At 41.5% G+C, this 18,740-nt stretch overlaps 2 protein-coding genes across 7 annotated transcripts in view; one reads left to right on the top strand and one right to left on the bottom strand.

Moving 5' to 3' along the window:
• The window catches only part of LOC107224608 (dynein regulatory complex subunit 5-like), a 64,547-nt gene that overhangs the window by 28,151 nt on the left and 17,656 nt on the right, over window positions 1–18,740 (bottom strand). The gene's annotated exons all lie outside the window — the stretch shown is intronic.
• Window positions 1–18,740, top strand: part of LOC107224606 (Kv channel-interacting protein 4) — a 55,589-nt gene that overhangs the window by 23,350 nt on the left and 13,499 nt on the right. The window lies entirely within an intron of this gene.

Genomic DNA, 18,740 nt, shown 5'->3' with positions numbered 1-18,740 from the left:
TTCGTTGATCAGGATCAGAAAGATTGGGATGAGTGGATTCCCTTATTTCTTTTATCGTATCGCTCTGCAATTCACGACACTACCGGTTTTTCTCCAGCTATGATGTTGACAGGTCGGGATCTTCGACTTCCGTCAGATTTAGAAAAGGGTGTCAATCCTTCCGTGGTTTCGTCCCAGGTGTATTTTAATTCCGTTTTCCGTAAAAAATTGGACGAGGTTCATGAATTCGCTAGGAAAAGAATTTGTATGGTCTCCGATAAGACTAAGGATCGTTATGATATTAGAGCTAGAAATTTAAAATTTGAGAAGGGAGATTCCGTTTGGTTATTTCAACCTCGTCGGCAACAAGGGCGTTGTCCCAAACTCCAAAGTAATTGGGAAGGTCCTTATTTTATTGTTGACCGGATTAACGACGTTGTTTTTAGAATAAGACGTTCCCCTCGTTCGAAATCTAAAGTCGTTCATCTGGATCGCTTAGCTCCTTATCAGTCAAGAATATCGTTTCAGTAGCTCTCTGAAGGTTAGAAAGTTCGTTGACAGGTCAAGGTTAGTTCGATGTTGTTCGATTCGAGAAATTTTGATACATCGATTTCTTTGGCTTGAAGAGTGTTTCGGTTCTGCGCTTGAATGAAGTAGTGAACGTTTGGTCGATCCTCTCTTATTTTTCTAACCCATATGTCAGTTTTTGTGAGTACTTTTCAGGTTACTTGACACAGCCTTTTCCCATCCAATCTTTCCCCGATTCCTGAAGATGACTGGTGGAATTATTTTGAAGAAGGACACAGAAATGATTCAGATAAGATCGTTCCTTTTCTTTTGAATACATATTTAATTTATTTTATTCGTGTATTCTCCCAAATTCACTTAGTGAATTTGAATTGTTATACCACCACTCACATTTGTCCTCCAAACTCTAGGGTGTGCTGTTTTTAAAGAAGTCTTGGATTCAGTCACCCATTCCTTTTTCCTGTTTCCTGTGCCGGTTCTCAGAGGGAATCAGCCTTTTCGTTGTCTAGGACTCAGAGTTTTCCCAGTATGGTTTCCCGCCTCGTCGTACTCATCTGTGTTTGATTCACCGGACTATTTTCCCTGAAGAGGAATGAATTTTCTTTTCGACGACGATCCGGATGATTTTGATGTCTTCAAATTCATGAAGAACTCACTAACTCACCCTTAACACTTACCTTTATAAAACAAGGCACACAAATTTTGAATTCAATTGAACGCTCAACTATCTGCTCAAGGTTTTCTGTGGTTTACCTTGAGACTGTGGGCAAATGCCAGATAGTAAAAAGGGAGTCTTTTAATTTTTAGAGCCACAGCTCCAACTCACCTTCGAGCACTGACTGCTAGATCACATTTTTTTGTAATTGTTTATCTTTTCCGAGTCGGGTCGACTCTTTTCCTCGAGGGGGAGTAATGTTACAAAGGGTGAAATCACCCGTTTTGTTCCCTTTTAAATGATCTAGTAGTCATCATAGATAAAAGACGTTTATAAACCTCTTATGTCTTTAAAAAGAATAAGGTTGCTGCGTCAACCGACATTATTGTAAAAACAGTCAGTCTCTAGACTTTAAAAAGAGAGCTTGTGTCCAAATACATCTATTTTCTTTCTAAAATATTCCTTGTTCGTGAGACTTCTTTGGCTCGGCGTTCGCTTAAATCGCACAGAGAACTCTTTGATTCTCTTAGATCTTTCGTAATTTCCCCCCGTTGTAACAATATTTTTATTTACCACATTTGTAAATGGTATAAGGTTATTTTTTCCGTAAACGATGCAAAAACCTTCGAAACATTAGAATTTTTAGCGATTTCGGTAAGAATGTTTCAAGTTTTTTTATTCTCTCAAAAAATCGTATCGAACGTAACGGTTTAAGGTGGCATCCGTCAATATTTTTTTTCTTGTAAACGCTTTGAAAACCTTTGAAGTGTAAGGATTCGTAGATCTCGGAAAGAGTGTTTGAAATTACTTGTTTTCTCAAAAAATAATATCAAACGTACCATGTGTGTCAAGATAGCATGCGGGCACATGCGACCTTACACCATTAGGGAACGTGATTATTTTTCATGGAGTTCGTGATGAAAGGGCGTGACCGTCGGTACTTACGATCTTTTACCGTTGATTGATCCATTTTTCAATTTCAACGTTTTGGAATATGTCCTCATGTTTTTCGCGTGAATACAAAGGTGGAAAAAAATACGGCTCTTTACCTCTACGCGTGGTAAAAGATCGTATAATGGGGTACATATCATTATACCATTAGACACGCGATATTATAACTCTCGTAAATTCCTTCGTTTCTAATTCCGTTAATTTAAACCCGTTAATTAATTGCGTAATTGGGTGTGTGGATCGAGTTGATTTCTTTTCAACGATAAATTCACCGTCCCATCTTCCGATCGACGATATTAATTGTTCGATAAATACCTGCAGAAAAACGACGAAAGCTGGCTTGGTAATATGATTTTTACTTCTCATTTTCTGAGTAAATTCGGGATGAGAAAATATTACACGAATTGATTCGAAGACGCCGTGAGCAGCTGATACAATAAGAGCGGGATTAAGATTGAAAAATTAGCCTCGTTCGGCATGATAATTTCTCTGTGGAGCGTTTCATCGGGCTTTCCGCGGCGGATATTAATAACGTGCCACGGCCTCCGCAAATCAGAGAACTCGACCACCTGTTTATATCCAGGGCTCCGGTTCGTCTGCCACTGCTGCTGTACAATTTGACCTCACCGCATGATAATTTTCTCCGGGAATAATTATCGATCGAAATTACCGTTGTTCTTTGCAAATTCGTTTATCTGTGGAAAAATTCGAACTCGAAGCAGGGCTGGAGAGGAGGGAATGTTTAAGTAAAAAAAGTGACGGATATTAGCGTCTCTCCCGATCTGTTTCCCCTTTTAATTTATTAATAACAAGATTTCGGGTTAGCTTTGCAATCGAGGTCGTAACGATTTCAGGTACAAATTCGAGAGGACTCCGCCTCTATCGATCAAAACTGCAGACCTTCTCATTGAAAACTTTCCTCGATGTGATTAATTGTTTAATCAGAGTTTTTCGATAAGCCGAGAAAACTTTCGCACAACTTTGAACAAATAGGAGACACCGTGGAGACCGTGACCACTGAGAAAATCCGTCAAAAATAATCCTCCAAAAGTTAATCAAACTTAACCGCAAAAGCCACCGACTCGATGACTTAGCTGGATTTAACTGTGTGCGCGAATGAAACTTTGTCGTCTTTATTTTTCAAAAGTCGTCCACATGCTCCTTTGAATTAACGACGATGATATAACGATATCGCAGAAACGAAACTGGAATTAATAAATTGGCAATTGTTTCCTCGCTGCAAAATAAAGATAAGAAAGTAAATATCCGGACATTTAGATCAATGTCAAGATATACGATCGATTCGGGTTTATTTCCGCGGTTTCGATTCAAAGATAAAGAAGAAAACGGCACAGATGCCGCGAGGCCGGCTCTTGAGTAAGAACAATAAATAATACCAGATAAACGGTGGATAATTAATGAAAATTTCCGAGAACCAGATGCAGGGAGGGAGTAACGCGGCGTGCTGTGAATTCGTGGGTCGTGAGGGACGGAGTAGGAGGTGAAAAATATGAAGAACAATACCAATTACTCGGCGCACGACGAATGATGATACCCGTTTATAACGCTCCTCATTCCCTATAATAAATCACGCCCCGCGAGTCCAAACAAACTAATCTGTAGGTATGCGGACCCACACTCGACAATTTGAGAAGAGGATTTGTAATAAGACCGGTCAATATGATTAAACCCTGCTGGTTTTTCGTCCGATTCTAATGTTTTTTGGGTTTATTTTTATCACCGTAGAGATCTCCGGTGATCGCATAAAATAAATTTTTTACAAACGATATTTGTTGGATGTTTTTCAAACAGTTTGTAAAAATCTAGCTAACGAGCAAAATGAGTCCAGAAACATTAGAATCGAATAAACAAACACGAGGGTTTAATCATTCCGAACGTTCTCGCCGTAAAACCTTTTCTCAAATTGTATTTTATCTAAGCTTCAAGGCATTTGAAACTGCTTGGATTTGTTTCCGTTACACGTGAGAAATGTTATTTCATTCCTGTCCACTATTGTTGGCTCAAATAAGATTACTGGAAATATTCAAACCGGTCGTACTCTTCTCCTAACTTTTTATTCAGATAATTAGGTCGATTCATTCTTAATAAACAGTGTATCTTGAATAGTAAACAAAAAAATAAAAAAATATATATATAAACCAAAGTCGATCCGGTTAGGTATACAGGTATAATTTCGACACTAGCATTATACGGATACGGTAATCAAGACCAAATTTACAATTCGTGGCGTATAAAATTGCCCTTGGAATTATCTGACGAGAGTAAAGCGTGCTATTTAGATTCGCCCCATTATGCGACTCGGTGCAACGCCATTCGGTTTATTTTCGACCAGCCCACGCCGTGGAAAATAGCGTAACGGGACGTCATAAGCGCCTGAATAGAAGCGCGTTGTGTCTAATTATACGTAATAAGTGCAGCGCGCATCGTGTTCGATATCCGTGCGATACATTGTTGGTAAATTCGTGTGCAAATAATTATTCTATAGCTGCAAGCTTCTCAGGGAGTCGGAATTAACTGGAAACTGCGCACATTGCACGGCGATATTACAACGCGATCGGTGCGCAAACAAGCGAGATTGCGAGCCGGAATGCAAACACCTGCTGCAAAATTCACGTACGATTAGCAGAATTTAATATGACTTATCTCCCGTGCACACATACACCTAGCTCGTGTAACCTGCCTATCCTAGTTCAAACACTCGGTGGTATTTAATCCCCGGAAAGTCGACGATCACTGCTAAAAAGCTCTCGAGGTTTCCGGTGACGCAGTTTTCTCTTATTGAAAAAAAAACGAGAGAAGAAGAGCAAAAAGAAATAAAAAAAAAAATTTGTCACCTAATTACAAAATACTTTATTCACTTCATGCGAGAACAGTCGACAAATAATTGTTTTTAACGTTGAAAATTTGCTGTACGTATGTACAATGTAGCTGATTTCTACGAACTCGCATTAATTTGAAACTCGTAATTACGGGACGGCAATTAATCGCGGACAGCTCGACTCTGCGCGTATCTGACTCGTCCTCGAATTTCGAGTTAATTTGATTCGATATCGTCCCGGATATCCGAAGTGGATGGATTCGCCGAGTTGCCGCTGGCAACTGCGAGTCGCCCAACTCTGCAGATAAGCAGAAGCCTATAAAATTTTCATGTGTATGTGTAACACGTACAGTGCCGAATATACGAGAGTGAGAGAGAAAGAGAGAGAGAGAGAGAGATAGGAAGAAATAATATCTGCAGCCCCATTATTTTCCGGATGGAGATATTGCGGGTACGCGTGAACAAAGGCGGTTCAAGGCGATGATCAAACTTCCAACTACTTTGCCAGAGGGGGGGTGGTGGTGGTGGTGCTGCTGCTTCTGTAGCTACACGCGAAGTAATCTAACTTGTTACCCCCTCCTCCAGGCCCCGGCATCCGACTTATAAAATGAATTTTATCCGACGAAAGTTTTGATCGTCGCAGTGTAGATAATGCAGCGATAAGAAGTCCTTCCTCAAAGAGGGTTTTGAACAATTGAATGGAACAAAGAGAGCATGATCGTTTTCAATTAAGCGAAACGTTTACGCTAATTCATGATGAAATCTGACCGCGGTGCGTAAGTAAGAGAGGAACGATTCCGGGGTAAAAGTAAAGTGAGATAACGGGAATCGCAGACGTTATACTTAAATTATGCGAGAAAATTTCTTCGTACACCGAAACGGTCTCATCACTTACCTATCACGCGTGTTACGGTGCAACGCATTTAATGGATCGAAAAACTCAGCGGTCGCGAAAGTTTGGCAGAACCATCCTTCAAAGAGACGTTCCCTCGTGTCACGGGCCCGTTCGGATCTGGAAAGACGACCCTTGAGCTCTGCGATTTTGAAATTTGAATCTAATATTATCCTGAAATTTCAGCTAAGCCGCCCATTCATTCCGAACGCGAGCGTGTCGCGAGACTCGCGAGTGTCTCAGTTTTGAAACCGAATCGTGTAATCCCAGAGGGCGCGGTAGGAAGACGTCTAGTACCTGGTACTCTATGCGAACACGATCATCTCGAAATGACGACGAGTCCTCTTCACGCACAGAGTGGGCCTCGTCTCTGCGATAAAGCTCCTCGTAATGTATAGCTATATGTGTTTCTGCACGCGGGGGAGAAATTCGCGCAAAAGAGCCACTAGAGCGGCTCGGAGCGAGGCTCAATCTAATCGGGAAACCAACGTCTGAATCATTCGAGCGTGTCATTTTAGAGCTTTCTTTGCCGCCAGAAACAACTCGCGTTTGAAGTTCTCTCCTGCAGCTTTGAAATTCCGAATTTGTCTCGTTGCCAAGAGAATTTGAAATTTCCTGAATGCGAACCTATCGTCAACTTTTCATCGATTCTTGTAGCGTGAATTACGCAGAGTTTTCATCCGCTGAACTTAACAATTTTGAAAATTCCTCCAAGGTTCGATGTTTAGAAATTAACCGCGAAAAGCTGCGAAGATGTTTTCAGCTTCGTTCGGGAAGGTAGAAAAAAAAAACGCATTCATCTCAATTCGGGAAAGGTTACAAATCACATTCTGAACCACGGTACATTTCGGTCGCCTCCAAATCTACGGAGACGTTTCGAAGACCTAGCCGGCTCATTCCAATATATTTCACGGCACGATCGTCTTGCTCCTTCGTTTCGAGATGCCAGTTACTGCGCGGTACGGTCCTTATAATACAATTCGACGTCTACGACCTTTTCCCGCACCTGCCGATGACGTCGAGGTTTCCTCAATTTCCCAACCAAGGGCCGAGTGGCAAATGGCCCAATCAGGACCACGGCAGTGTCTTCACAGCGTTTGCGAAAGGTGAAAATCCCAACGAGAGAATCAAATTTCACGGTTTGACCCAGTCTCCGGAACCAGGTCGCGAGGTATCATTTCAGGTCTGGTTTAAGGTACCCTGAGGTGCCCTTTATCTCCAAACGAGGGACAAATCAAAGCGTAGTGTGAAATTGCTGGTTGGAAATATAACGCACGCTCGGAAGCAGCTCGAGGAAATTATCTTTCCGTGGGAAAATTTTGGTCCGTAGGTAACCTGGCAAAACGAGGGTTGTCTGGGAGGCCGGATGTCTACGTGCACACTGAGTTAATGGGCACCTCGAGCGTAACGTGCCAAAACGCTTATCCCGACCCGTAACCAGTTTACGTCAACGTTTTGCCCTTCGCCGTCATCACCAGGGCCACCCCATTGTTTTATAAATTGAGCGTCCCTGCCTTGCGATGCACGCTCCTTAAAACCGTTGAACTCTTTCTGTTCTCTAAGCTGTTACATCGGATCTTTGGCCTCCGTCGCGATCCTTTGTGAGAATCTCCTTTTGCCCCGCGTCTTGACTAAACGTTTCTTCGCCTCTGTTCTGGCTAAAACGAGGAACGGGTATAGAAACTAGGCCGCTTGTTGGAGGAACAATAGGGGCGTAATTGCTGCGTGCATGTTTGCGTCCAGCGTAGAAAGTGCCATTTTGCCAAACAGTTCGCCATTTTGTGCGACTCTTCTTCCGCATACCTGCAATTGCGCGTTTCCATATATTGCACCGTAACCGGCTCCGCTTTGTACCAAGTTCGCACTTCTCGTTCGTAACCAGGATGCGAGTAAATGACAGTTGTAAAAAACCTGACGTTTCTCTTAAACGTCTTAAGCGCGGTGTGAAATGTTGATGGATGAACGGAATGTCGGTGAAAGTAATCGATCCAACGTGAAGATTTTACCATTTCGGATCACGTGCCTTCAAAACACGCGAGCAAATCATGTCGAAGGAATAGTAGTCGGATAGGTTGTACGAATAGCTTCTTCGGAAAGAAGAGATTAAACTTTCTCGGACAAAGTATTTGCCCGCAGCAAGTAATCCGTCGGGGATTCACTTATAGATTGAAAATGAATTGGACTTTGTACCCGGGTATAATATGTATAATTCGCATATACCGAGCGTTTTCTGTGAAAGTTCCCGCCTCGAAGACAAGACATAAACAACCGATGCGACATTTGAGGGTTGTTTTACCGATTCGGAAAAGATGTTATCCGATTGGCACGGTCTGAGTCCACCGTAAAGACAAACATTTTCAAAAATTCCAGCACAGACGTAAAATCCATATCGTAGGCTTTGGCTGCCTACTTTTACAGAAAACACCCGGTGTAATAACGAATCTCGGCGAGATAGTTGGGAATTCTACAAATTTCACAAAGCATTCCTCTTCGGGATACCAAAAATTTTTACCCCTCCTCCTCTGATTAAACCGATGCCAACATATTTCATCAGGCTTCGAACATAACCCGCTTATGTGACCGAAAAAAAAACGAACGCTTGTAAAATCTCCGGACGCTGGAATTTCGGCTATGGGGAAAACGAGACCCACGCATCCTCGTTGCGGGCGGTTTATTGGAATTCTCAAACTATGGCCGAGACCCCCAAAAGCATCGGAGGTTTTTCTGCCCACTTCTGTGAACCGGCCAATAAGTGATACACGCGCCATATGCACAAAGGCATAATATATCTTATTTGCAGGATAATCGCCACTCGAGGCATCCTTCATACGCTGAACATTGATGCTGGAAAAATTCTTGGCTCGCTTCATCCCCGTTTGATTACCAATGAACGGGATACAAGTATTACAGTGGCTTTCGGGGAACCCGCGAAGCTACTAAGAATGACGCCGAAAATTCCGGAGGGAAATTCTTGGTCGGAAAATGTGAAATTTGAATATTCTAATCCTCCGTGGAACCGCGCTTGGATGAAGTGAATTTCAATCTACGGCCGCGGGTCAAAGGTTAGTCGCGGTTACTGGTTACAGGCACTGGCAGTTGCGTGTACTTTCATTTTTTCCGCCTGTGATCTGATTAAAAAATCAAAGAGTGTGAGACTTTGATCTTTTTGCGAAATTCGTGGCAGACCGCAGTTTACTCTGTGAATATTTATTTTTCGTTACGTCTCCATTTACGTACGGCGACTTACCCTAATCGTGGTTTTATACCATTCTCGTGACTGATTCTCGATAACTCTGATAAGATCTCGGTGTTCATAATAACACGGTTCTGCTCGCCCAACAAGGTCGATGCCACGCCCAGGTAATTTAGGGTAACCCGTCATACCGTTTCGTCTTATTTCGAGGAAAAGCCTCTCTGGCTCTCGACGCCTCTTCGAGGAAAGCGCCGAGTGCGAACATTTCCATCCTCTTTAGACGAGGAGCCCTTTTATAGCCGTGTATAACACGCATCTATAGATAGGATACGTTTCGCACCGCAACGAAGACGTACGCTTGGTCCTACTTTTTGTGCACATCGATTCTTAACGCGCATCGTTTCGATCTGCGCGCGAGAAGAAAAACGCGTAAGACCCGAAGTGGACGGATTCGTTTGATGCTTCGTGGTCCGATTTCGCGTTCTTTGAAATCGTTAGGAAATATCAATTGCAATTCATAAATTGGCAAAACCGATTTATTTCCACGGAGAAAATGGTTTGTTTCTACAGCGTTGACAGCGTGGCGAATAATTTCGAGGGGAGCTGAAAAGGTGCGGAAAAATACAACGTACGTAGTATTCGTACCAACTCCCAACGAGCTTTCTGACGAGTCAAAACGGCGATACGACCCGCCACACATATCGTACACACGAGGGGGAAGGAAAATCCTGACGCAGGGAAAATTCGCGGTCGACTCAAAGGATGAAAAATGTCCGTTCTTGGTATTTAGTTTATGGTGAAAAGCTCTTGACAAGCATGAAATTCGAGCCAATGGACCGCAGGACGTAGTTGACGACGGTTTAAAATTCAAAGTCAATTAGGTATTCAGGTTACGGTGCGGTTCTTGAGCTTTGAACTTGACTCCTTACGCAGCTCGCTTCTCTCTACACAAGCATCTACTCGGTGCTTATTTATCTCTCCGTTGATTTTCCACTGATAACGGACGTTCGCAGCTTTCGTAGTTTTTGCCCGCTGAGTCGAAAGAATGAATCGATTACCAGGAACGAGATGAATAAGATTGCAGTGCCGTATGAGTGGAGGAGGGCCGAGAGGGCAGTGATTTATAGAAACTGACCGGAGAAATTCAATATCAACGAATGGTTCAACAAGTAAGAAAAATCCACGGGCTATAATATCGCGACGAGAGTAACAGACTCTCCAGCATCTCTCTGTACGTATGTCTTACTCTCTTTCTCTCGTCGGAGAAGAAGTTTAGTTGGGATACTGCGAGGCTGCGAGATATTGAACATATACGAATGTATATGAACAGCGAGATATTCTCGCTTGTTATTTAATAACGACAGAGAGCGTCGCGGTGACCACAGGATTAAGCTGCCGTTGCCTTTCGCTTTTCGCAACGGTCAGTCGGATGGATCCGCTGGCTTAATGCGAGTTCAAAAAAATGGGAGGATCATTAAAGTACTAGATAACGCGTTTTTTGCAAATTTTTGCCTCCCACCTCTAGTGATGACGATTGGTAACGAATGGTTGTTTTGCCCACTACTGTTTTTTAACGTTGGCTAATGCTTTATCAAATTTATTGACAAATTTATTCCTACTTCATTAAATATTAATTATTCTTAATTATTACTACACATTAACGTGTTCACTAAAACGCAAATTCATTATTCATCGAGTATTAAATACACTATATATTGTCTTTTTTCTTAAATATCTGCAATAAACATTATATTTTCTAAGATATTATTATTGAGCAATTCATGGATTATTAACACCTCCTTTTAAAGACACTTTTCCAATCATTCTCAAGCAAGAAAATACGTTCTCGTACAAGTGTAATAATTTTTTCAAATGTATATTTTAATAGGAAAATTGAAATTTTAGTTTTTCAACAAAATATAATATTTCATAACTGATGTACGCATACCTGGAATGCTTACCCGTGTTTTAGCGTCAGCTAATACTCGAATGGTCCCTTAAGAAATAATAAGTCCAGTTCGTACTCGACCCAGAATTTTTCCACGACTGACGATGAGAATTATTTTCCTCCTGCCTGTGAACGTAACCAGTGATCTTGCGTAAATCTAGGTAGACGAGCTACCGAAGACAAAGTAGTAATCATTCTCCGAAAGAGTCTTAACGCCTCGAGACTCCGAGAAGTCTTCTTCCCTCTTTTCCTCCCGGCTTAACCATTATCGGCGTCGCTGTATCTTGGCGAGGAGCGAAGTTCATTTCATCCACGTCTGGATGAAATAATGCTTTCGTAGAAATAAGTATAGATGCAGGATGAGTCAGAGAATATTTCCGAATGAGTAACTGCACTTATTTTTATTGTTTTTTCGTAAATTTAGAATTTTACGGTGCAATTTGGGTCGTCGGCCCTGCAATGACCAGCGTCCGATCGATTCTTTGATACAAAATTTATTTCTCGCATATCTCAGAGAATTCGTCCGTTGCTTAAGTTCGGTTTGAATGATCAAATCGATCTTGTATCAGTTGTCATTTCGGTTGTCTGTAGATTCGAATTCGTATTAACCATCGTAAAAGATGGAATAGATTCCGTTTACAAAATAACCAAATTACGTATTCAAATGAATTTTTCTCATATATGTATCATTCGCGATTTCTGATCAACCCCTAAAATATTCCCTCTCGCATCAGGCACATCGCCCTTTTCAAATCGAGCGTGCGCCCCGTCGCGTCGTCCGACCAAGAAAACCAGGATGCAACGAGTTATATTCCACGAACATAGACGATCAGGCGGTGAAACGGCGCGTTTTGCCGCGAGTCAGATATGCCGGGCAAAAGATACGAAAACTCGTGGGTTATATGATAAGGGAGCGAAGAGAGAAGAATCGCGGTAGCGACGTATAAGTGGAAAGGGACAAGAAGAATGAAAGGTGGTCGTATACACACACGCGTCCATGGTACACGTCCCAGGCGCACATGCGAGATGAGAGCAAAGTGTGTTCTGAGAGGAGAAAATGAATGGAGGGGTCGGGGGTAGGGAATAGACGAGAGAGGGACGGAGCAGAAAGGGGGGTGAGAGGAGGCGAGAGGGGGATGCTGGGCTCTATCGATCTCCTCTCCTCCGAGTATGACGTCATCAAGTTCTCCCACCACCGCCGCCGCCGCCCCGGCACCCTCTTCAATGGGGGCTGACACGCAGGTTGGTATATGTGTGTGTGCGTAGGTATAATCTGGCCATGGGGATGACCTTCTGGCTACAGGACTACCAGCAGAAGCCAAGTGGGCGGACGGTACTTAGGGCGAGATCCTCGGCTCTCTCGATCCAGCTGTAAACTCGACCGCTGGGAGAAAAACAAACCCGTTCTCAGGGCGGTTCGTTGAGACTCGGATGTGTACCCTTGGTGCCTTCGAACGATCGGAAAAAGGCGGTTATAGGGCCGGCCTGTGGGGAGTTACTCATGCTTTAGTAACCAGCAGCCGATGTCGAGTAGCCTCTTTTATAACAAGCTCGAGATATCTTGATGAATCGTGATGTAGGGTTAGACCCGAGGTTTCTGACCATTCCTGTACCGAATTTCACACTGGTTGACTGATAAGTTTTCAAATATCCAATTACTCAATTTCACACTGAAATCCGACCTTCAACAGCTACAGGATAGAAATGTCCAACAATTGATTGTACAGTTTACTGATCAGGCGTAATGAACATGCGACCAAAAAGGATATATCATAAATAAATACCGGTAGCGACTTTCCGTGGCTGAATTCCGTAACCAACGTCCCTCAGGTTTTGGTTTTTACTTCGCGGATAACACTTTGCTGCTTTTTGACAATGTTCGCGTTTCCAAGGTCGATCCATTCCCTTCCGAGGTCACCCACCCCTTGGACTCTACCCACGGTATCACCGAGAAACACAATGACCCAATTCTCCAACTTTTCCCCAACGTGCAGCTGTTCTCCTCTCTCTCTCTCTCTCTCTATTTCGTTTCGTCTCTGTCACATCGTCGGGCAAACGCGTGACGTCATTGGTGCGTCACTACAGCCGTAGATAAATGGTTTGGAACACGATCCGTCCTTGAAGAGGATCGAGTGAAATAAGAAGACGTTGCTAAACCGGAATCGTGACGTCATCTCAACGATTGCTTCACTGTTTTTACAAACCTGTGTATTTCACGTGCAGAAAATCACTCGAGAGTATGGAATCGCGTTCCGCGATGTGAAATCCGACCGAATCTCCTGATGAAAAAGTTGGGAAAGGCGAGGAAAAACCGTACGAAAAATTTCGAAGAATTAGAGATGATAGTTAATACAGAAGAAACAACGTTGCTGCTATGTGATGCAGAAACGGATCTAACCAAACGGAATACTGGATCAAAGGGACCAAAATTCAACAATCTTGAACGTTTTGACTATGAAACCTTTTCTGAAAATGTTGATAATTTGGCTTTTGTCATGAGAGTTTGCTCAGGTTTATTTCTATTACATATACTAACGATGTTTTATCATTCGAGTTCACTATCAATGGAAGAAATCGATTGCTAAAGATGTTTGAAACGGTTTTTCAACTTTCGATTTACACGCCCGGCCGATTCAACCGTAAAGAGTTACTATCGGTAAAATAAATTTCAGATTGGCCATACTTTATACAGTCTGATTCAAGACCAAACAATACCCGCTACTTATTGATTAGAAACAGACTTCGAAGTCGGGGCTTGCCTGATTGTATCCAAACTTTCCAAATTCGGTAACAAATCGCCGAACGGTCTTGGGCGTGGATTACCATTCGAGATTTATCGATTTCCGCCCCAGGATTATTGCGCAAAAATTTAATGTAGAAAAGCGCATTGGGCTATCTCCCAAATGCGAATCGTTTCGCATAGAGAAATCGTCTTATGCAAAACAGAGCCGCAACGCGACGTGCAGGAGAGGAAAATGTAGTCAACGACAAGGCGGTCCGAATTGCAACTTCGGCGAGGAAGTTTATTCCGCGAACTGTGTCTCTCCTTAAACTTATCGCCACGTATAAGCTGCAGCCAGAAGTACCTGCCGCAACTTTGTACGTGTAATAATCCGAACAGCTGACGCAACGGACTCGTATCGAAACTTGATAAGAAATTAACAATCGCCTTTGAATCGCTGAATAACAGAAGTGGCGGAAGATGTTCAAGGTGGACCGGGTGTGAATTCTACTCGAAACTTGAGTCAAAGCTTTATTTCATGAGATTTCGTTGCAGCAAAACTTTGTAGCAAGTCAACGAGCGCCGTCCGAAGATAAGTTGAAAAATTATGGAAAACGAGGTGAGATTTTATACCGCAGGAATGAGAATTCTCGAGACAAGCTTTGTTCTGGCCGTTGAATTGTAACTTGGCGGATTTTAAAAGGTCATATTTTCCGGCTGAAACTTGATCCCGGTACGTTATGCACTCTGGCACGAATGTTTAAATCGTACGTAAATTTTACAGATTTCGTTTCCCTTTTTACGCGATCCTCGTGTTATATTTGAGAAAGGGGATCGGGGCGAGTCCGCGGAGCGCATTCACGACGATGCGGCAAGCGTATGGATTTCGTGAATTTTTGAACCTTCAATTTGTTTGACTGAGTGGGGAGGTGGCTGCGAAGGAGAGAGAGAGAGAGAAAAAAAAACCATCCTCCGAGGGTCATTTTCGCTTTTTAGTGCAACGGACTGCGAGTTATGACGGACATCTGGCCGTTGGACGATGGGAAAGTGAGGTGAGGGGGGGATGTGAGGGCGAGGGAAAAAGAAAAACTGGGTAAATAAACGAAATGAACTTCGCGAAGCGTGAAAAATTTACCGCCCAGAAAATAACCCCAATTTTCTCACCACTTCGCAATTACACGAGGAAATATCACATCCGTTTCGCGGATATTATATATATATATATATATATATATATATATATATATATATGAATTTTTGTTTCCACATATTTAATAGTTTTAGGAATAGAAAATAAGATGCCTGTTATAATATGAGCCCTTGATGTTAATATTTCGTGCTTACTAAACGCAATTTTCCATTTTCCATTTTCCATTTTATCAACGCGCGAAAGTAATTTCGGTTATTTCTGAATTTTTAGGCTCAGTAATAAGGCAATGTACATAAATGTCCGATACATATTTCTGCAAGGAATCCAATTCTCTACAAAAGAGATGTCTTATAATTTTTTAATACATCAACACTTTTAAAAGTTACTCAAGGTTACAGTTGAAATTATCTAAAAATTCGTGTTTTTTTTCGAGATTCACTGGGAAAATACTAGACTTGTCACAAAATATTGTGGATATTTTGTAAAGCATTTCAATCGTTATAAAATCATCTTATTCAATTAATATTTAACTAAAGCAAATTTATTTTTTGCTAAAAAATGGTTCATTTAAAGTGGAATTGCGTATATTACATATTATTAGTTGTAATAATTACAAATTAATTTTACTTAAATTGAAAATTAATCGAATGACATGATTTTATAGCGGTTGAAATGCTTTACAAAAAAGTCTACAACATTTTGTGACACGTCTAGTATTTTCGCTGTTAATTCACCGAATTTATCAAGCGCATTTTTGCTGCAATATCGCGCCGTTTCAAAGAGTAAAACGATTATACCTTGTTCCACGCTCAGCAGCTGCGAAATACTTGCGAAAAATCTACTTTGTTATTCACTTCATCGTCAAGCTTTCGGATGGTGGAATGCGTCCTGCACACAAAGGGAAAAGTGCGCGGTACGCATGAAATATTATTAATTTTATAAAATTAAATATTATAGCGCAATCGCCTGCAATCCCACATACGTCACGACGAAATTGGCATCTTTTGCCTGAGGGAGGGATCGGAAGTGTAAAAACACAAGAAAGGGTAGGGCTGGAGGGAGGTAAAGGAAAAAAGACGAAAAAAAAAATAAAAAAATAGAAACAAAAAAAAAAAAAAAAATCACATAACGATGCACGGGGGTCAACGTGGTAAAATATTACCAGGGTTTGTTTTGTCACGAGATCGCTGTAGGATACGTGATACAATAGGTTATATATATAGGTTAGAGGTATACGTGTTCGCAAGCCTCTTTTTTCCCCCTTAAATTATTCACGAATGCGTCGCCGATTGAACAAGATTGCTATTTTTTCGCATTTTTCCCCCGTTTCTGTTATTTCGTTTCTATTCTCTACTTGTATACATCATTTTTTTTTTCTTTTTTTGTAAATTCACTTTTCTTCTTGTACCGTCTAATTTTCCGTGGTGTGGAAATTATTACACGTTTCACCGCTGCGGGTCAAAGGCGAGTGAAAATTAGGCAGAACATCGACACCGTGATGACAAGTTTAATTACGTATGTATGAATAACAATACGGTGAATTATCGGCTGCGTTTCAGCTGGCGAGAAATAAAGGGAGCCGAATTATGACATCAGGAAGGAAGTGAGCTAGGTCAAGAACATGACGCAACTTCCTGATGAAAGAAAACTCACATCCGACGATAAGCCATCACTTTTCGCCTCGTGAAATGGTGCCGCCGGTTGTTTGATCGCTTTGTGTTTATTATACGGATAAAGAAACGCGGCGTCACGTCAGAAAAGAAATTTCACTTCCATATATATATATATATATACTGGGTGACAATTTTCTTTTGATATTGAATTCGGGGTGCAATAATATTTATATGAATTACTAGGGGCTTCGGCGACTCTGAGCTTCGCACCTCAAGTTCGAATGTGCTTCGCGCCTGACTTTTTCACGACTAATAAAGCTACCAATTATCCAAAACGACGTTAATTGCAATCCGAGAAAGTAATTGTAGGGATACGCATTTTCCCTCGCTTTATTCAGTAGCTTCAATAACTTCGCTAAGCGACCATTTTCACCCTCGCCTGTATATTTAAGCGCAAATCGTCCGTAATTTCCTTATCCATATTCGTTGGGTACTAAATAATCCGAACGATAAAAAAATAAATGTATTTTCAAAACTGCGATTGCGATAATGTCCCGAACAGACAATTCCAATAATCGAACATTTTTATGGTTATTCTTTTCATTTCACTGGTTTCAATCACTTTCTTTTTATGATACTAATTTTTCTCAAACGGAGGTACAAATTTTTATCCATCAGGATGACACGTGAATAACAGCTAAGGAAGGGGACTTTAAAAAACTAACTTCGTAGCGTTGTCGATGCGTCTTAAAGCCGCCAACATCAAAAAAATGAAAAATTACCCTTAACGTCAGCGTATATATATATATGTGTCGCTGAAAAATCGTAGAGATATTTCTATTTTCACTTTTGTAATACTTATTTACCTTTGCGTCTTATCGTCGAGTATGATCTGCGTGTATAATGCGCGCAGAGAAGGAAAAACGGAATTTTCAGCCATTCCAGAGAACGTGGGCGAGTCACGCGTGGAATTCGTAACATGTAATCTAATCTAAAACAATGAAATTATTCCACGCCCGACACGCCGAGTAGTGCCTATCAAATGAATATCTAATTAAACACGAGAATGTTGTGCCTCGGTCCGTGTGACCGAGACCGAGAGTCCAGGCTGACTGGAATAATGTGCATACCTTATACCTTATACCTACGCGTATAAAGACCTAAAGTGGCATACGACCGAAGCCAGAAATCTACTTATGAATTTATTATACTTATATAACACGGCGATGCAACGATTAACGTTGCGTCGTAACACGTAGTCGTTCTCCAGTCTGATTTCATTTGCATGGTGGGCGGTGTTCTTTCTATTCCGCAAATATTTTTCCACCCCGTCTGTGAGAATTAATTACTATTTAATTTCTGGACGCCGGACGGCTCGATATTATAGTCTTTGAGACGAACTTGAAATCGACCGTTAGAAACTCCGACGCGGAACGTACGTTGCGCAGTCGATGATCTCGATCCAAGACCGAGTGGGAAATTTTTATTTCTTTCTTTATAAAGTCATTGTAACGTGACTTGAATTTTTCATGCCACGCCTGCATCTGCATTTCTGATCGAATGAACAACCAGTTTGAACCTCATTGATTTTTCACAGGATTTTATAACTGTATGATCCTTAAATTTCGAGACACGTACGGTCATGATTCAGATGAGTGTGTATAATATCTCTCCCTTTCTGATTCGAGCTGTTTCAAATTCACACATTCGCATATCTAGAACGGTAGACATGTTTGAAAATAACGGGAGAAAAAATTGACCGATATTCGTGTTTGGATCGAGGTTTAGAACGCGAGAATATTGTAGAACTAGATCTGGTCAGTCATGCATGTTTTTGCTGTTTTTAATCACAATTCGCTTTGTTTCCAATGCAATATTCAGACCCTGTGAAAAAAGAGAATAAACCAAGAAGGAATTGTTAGCGGTTCACTTGAACCTATGATTTTAAATATTCCACAGCAGTAATTAAGCGATCCAACGATCACGGAAATATGTTCACACAAATCGCAGGAGGAACTTGAGCGTTGAATAAGCCCTCGCAAAGCTGTAAAAAAACGTCAAATGTAGCCAGATTGAAAAAATCCCTGAATATCTCATTCACACAAATTGACAAAAAAAAAAAAACAGAGCCATTTCTCTGTAACATTTCTGAATCACGTCTACTCGACGCGTGATCTAAGTGCACGGTATCAAGTGCACTAAAGGCACAGGTGCTAGATCAGAGGGGGCGTAAAAAGGCACAAGCATGTTATCCGACATGAATAAATGTT

The sequence above is a fragment of the Neodiprion lecontei genome, chromosome 6, assembly GCF_021901455.1.
Source record: "Neodiprion lecontei isolate iyNeoLeco1 chromosome 6, iyNeoLeco1.1, whole genome shotgun sequence".
Taxonomy (NCBI): domain Eukaryota; kingdom Metazoa; phylum Arthropoda; class Insecta; order Hymenoptera; family Diprionidae; genus Neodiprion; species Neodiprion lecontei.
The sequence above is the reverse complement of the archived record's forward strand: the minus strand, read 5'-3'. Positions and strand labels throughout refer to the sequence as shown.